This window comes from Aquarana catesbeiana, linkage group LG05 (assembly GCF_042186555.1).
Source record: "Aquarana catesbeiana isolate 2022-GZ linkage group LG05, ASM4218655v1, whole genome shotgun sequence".
In the NCBI taxonomy this organism is placed as follows: Eukaryota; Metazoa; Chordata; class Amphibia; order Anura; family Ranidae; genus Aquarana; species Aquarana catesbeiana.
Window position 1 is genome coordinate 167,529,962 of NC_133328.1, and position 4,673 is coordinate 167,534,634.

The window sequence follows — 4,673 nt, forward strand, 5'->3', positions numbered from 1 at the left end:
GCGCCATTCCACAAGCGCGTGCAATTTTGAAGGGTGACATGTTGGGTATCTATTTACTCGGCGTAACTTCATCTTTCACATTATGCAAAAACATTGGGCTAACTTTATTGTTTTGGTTTTTGTAAAGCACAAAACAGTTTTTTTTCAAAAAAAAAACGCGTTAAAAAAATTGCTGCGCAAATACCGTGCGAGATAAAAAGTTGCAACGATCGCCATTGTATTCTCTAGGGTCTTTGCTAAAAAACATATATAATGTTTTGGGGTTCTAAGTAATTTTCTAGCTAATAAATTATGATTTTTACATGTAGGAGAGAAATGTCAGAATTGGCCTGGGTGCTCCAGAACGCCTGAAGGTGCTCCCCTGCATGTTGGGCCTCTGTATGTGGCCACGCTGTGTAAAAGTCTCACACATGTGGTATCACCATACTCGGGAGTAATAGCAGAATGTGTTTTGGGGTGTAATTTGTGGTATGCATATGCGGTCTGTGAGAAATACCCTGCTAATATGACAATTTTGTGGAAAAAAAAAAAAGTAAAAAAAAAACCTTGATTTTGCAAAGAATTGTGGGAAAAAATGACAACTTCAAAAAACTCACCATGCATCTTTCTAAATACCTTGGAATGTCTTCTTTCCAAAAAGGGGTCATTTGGGGGGTATTTGTACTTTTCTGGCATGTTAGGGTCTCAAGAAATTAGATAGGCCGTCAGTAATTCAGGTGTGATCAATTTTCAGATATTCGCACCATAGCTTTTGGACTCTATAACTTTCAAAAAGACCAAATAATATCCACCGATTTGGGTTATTTTTACCAAAGATATGTAGCGGTATAAATTTTGGCCAAAATATATGAAGAAAAATTACTAATTTGCAAAATATTATAACAGAAATGAAGAAAAATGTATTTTTTTACAGATTTTTCGGTCTTTTTTCTTTTACGGCGCAAAAAATAAAGAACCCAGCAGTGATTAAATACCACCAAAAGAAAGCTCTATTTGTGTGAAAAAAAGGACAAAAATTTCATAAAGATACAGTGTTGCATGACTGAGTAATTGTCATTCAAAATGTGAGAGCACCAAAAGCTGAAAATTGGTCTGGTTAGGAAGGGGGTTTAAGTGCCCAGTTGTCAAGTGGTTAACCTGCCTTGTTTTACAAAGATGTCAAGTTTTTCACTTAAGTTGCACTGAGCACTAGTCATGATTTAATCTATGTAATTATTCAGCAATGTTATGTTTGTCAATCACTATATGGGGTTTTTATGCGGATGGAATAGTTTTGGCTAAAGTCATTTTTTTATTTCATCCCCTGTTCCCCTTCCCCCTCCCCCAATTCAAAGGGGGCCAACCTAGCCGTTAAATTTGCTACATGCGATTTTGTTTATATTTTGTTTATAATTTACATGCGAATTTACATGTGGGATTTGGCTACACACAATTTACAAAGTATTTTTTAAACTAGGACAACGTTACACCTACACACTCAAAAGGGGTCACTTTGCTGTTTTATGTTTAGTTTTATTTTCGTTGAATTTTTTTATTTTGCAATTTTGGTCTATACTTTATATGCGACTTTATATATGGGATTTGGCTACACACAATTTATCAAGTATTTCTATGAATTAGGACAGCGCCACACCCACACACTAACCCTTCACTTACCTTCTGTTTTTTCCACCTTGGTGGAAATCACAACTGTGGAGGCAGCAGTCCTTTATGCGATTTCTTCCATTGTTTCCATTTTTTTCCATTTTCTTCACTTTTTTCTCCACTAGGACAACGTTACACCTACACACTCCAAAGGGGGTCACTTTGCTGTTTTATGTTTGGTTTTATTTTCGTTGAACTTTTTATTTGCAATTTTGGTTTATACTTTATATGCGACTTTACATATGGGATTTGGCTACACACGATTTACCAAGTATTTCTATGAATTAGGACACCCACACACTAACCCTTCATTAAAACTACTATATTTCAAAATTGTTAAGCCGGATATTGTAATGCTCCAACCGGAGTCCAAGAACTTTACCTCTGTGAAGAGCTATTGTAGTGTACATTCCTGTTTGGGCAGCGAGTAATACATAGTTACATAGCAGGTGAGGTTGAAAAAAGACCATCAAGTCCAACCTATGTGTTTCATTATATGTCTATGTCAGTATTACATTGTATATCCCTGTATGTTGTGGTCGTTCAGGTGCTTATCTAATAGTTTTTTGAAACTATTGATGCTCCCCGTTGAAACCACTGCCTGTGGAAGCGAATGCCACATCCTTGCCGCTCTTACAGTAAAGAACCCTCTACGCAGTCTAAGGTTAAACCTCTTTTCTTCTAATCTTAACCACTTAAGCCCTGGACCATTTGGCTGGCCAAAGACCAGAGCACTTTTTGCGATTCGGCACTGCGTCGCTTTCAGGAACTGAAAATATCACATATGCATATACATATAGATGTTCACATCAGACTCATTTGTGCTACATTCCTTCTTAAATCAGTGTGCTCGGAGCATAGAAAAAACATGTATTTAATTCCTTCTAATGTTCTATTTAGTAGCCTTGTTTTAAGTTTACTTTTGGAAAACAGGTAAAATTTAGCTTCTGTCCATTTTTGGGGTATCAAAGATGAATATGGTCTTTTACATAGTTACATAGTAAGTAAGGTTGAATAGTCTTTCTTATGCCCCGTACACACGGTCGGACATTGATCGGACATTCCGACAACAAAATCCTAGGATTTTTTCCGACAGATGTTGGCTCAAACTTGTTTTGCGTACACACGGTCGCACAAAGTAATTTCTGATCGCCAAGATCGCGGTGACGTCAACCACGTACGACGAGACTAGAAAAGGCCAGTTCAGAACCAAGCGCGGCACCCTTTGGGCTCCTTTTGCTAATCTCGTGTTAGTAAAAGTTTGGTGAGAGACGATTCACGCTTTTTCAGATTCGTGGCTTTCAGATAGTTTTCTGCCGTTCAGTTTGTGCTTGTGGGTTTGTATCTGCTCTTCAGTGCGTGCAAGCAAGTTCCGCGTGACTGTAATTAGTCATTGTGTTCTTGTTCGTTCGTTACTGTTTTTCAGGTTGCTCTTCACAGGCCTTGCTGTTCTTCAGTGCGTTCTGTTACTTCGTTCTGAGCAGCCGACCGTTTTCTAGCCATGTTGCGTTTGCGTATCCTCGTAGAGTTCGTGCTGTGCGGGGGCTTGGTGTTGGGGTCCTGACCTTGACACAAGCCCAGTCCATGAACAGGGTTGGGAGGAGTTCATGGACCAAGAATTGGTTGCTTCAGCGTGACCAGTTCTCTCATATGCCTTTGCTCCGTGAGATCTGTGAGAATAATCCTGATGATTTCAGGAACTTTCTCAGGATGACGGACCCCGTATTTCACCGTCTGTTGGCTTCGCTGACCCCCTATATCAGCAGGCAGGATACCTGCATGAGGCAAGCCATCACTCCGGAGCAGAGGCTCGTCACCACCCTGCGGTACTTGGCGACGGGGAGAAGCCTGCAGGACCTCAAGTTCTCGACAGGCATCTCCCCCCAGGCTCTGGGTATCATCATCCCAGAGACCTGTTCTGCCATCATCCAGGTCCTGCAGAAGGAGTATATGAAGGTAAGATTTTTATCCATTAATATCACATTTTATTGTATTTAATGTTTGATAATATATTGTATTTCTTTCCTCATTCCCTAATTACCATGATTGTAATATGCTGTGAATGTCCCCTTTGTCCTCATGCACGCTGGATTTTTTTGTAATTTATTTTTTAGGTCCTTCATACATATTTGCCTTCACTTACCTCCCCAGCATGCTCTACGGGCCCTTATATTCATGTAGTCACTTAACAATGTATTTTATCAGCTCCATAGTAGTGCTTTACCCCAAACACCCCCTAAAATGTTTTGAAATGTAATTTGTGCTTTAAATTCAGGCAGAGTGCCAGAGGCTTTTTTTTTGTGGTATCCCCAAATCATTTTCAGTAACCCTCCTTCCCCCCAACTGCTAAGTCAGCTGATCCCAATTCTCTATCTATCCTCAATCATCTATCTGCTGACTTTGTCAAACCCATACACACTACACCCATCTCTTTTGTGGTCAGATTTATGGATGAATTCCCCAAAGCATGTAGTGCAAGGGCCTGCCTGTATACTTTCAAATGGTACTGTTTAAACTTTTTAGATCCTATTATTATCTTGATAGGTAATAGCAGAATGTCCAAATGTGCTCAAATGTGTACAGTGTGTATTTATATCTTTGTATTATGACACTTTTTACCTGTCCAGTGGGCTGCCAAAAGTGTAACTAAGGAGGGGCTGTTCCAAGCAATACCCTGTACTTAGGCATTCATCTCTCAATGAAGTGGAGAGGGTTACCTGTCCAAGATTTCCACACCCCCCATAATGTTAGAAATGGCCCATGGGGGGGGGGGGATATGATAGGTGTACCTTATACTTTGGTGTTGTTAAATTCCCCTTAATAAATGATATCTGGAGGTTGCCCCAGAATGTTTGTGCCTAATCTGCTTGCCATGTTTCTGAGCAAAAATATTAATATTTATTTTTTTTCCTCAACAGTTTCCTTCCACGCCACAGGAATGGCAGACTGTGGCCACCCACTTTGCCCAGCGGTGGGACTTTCCTAACTGCGGAGGGGCAATTGATGGGAAACACGTCCACATCATCCCA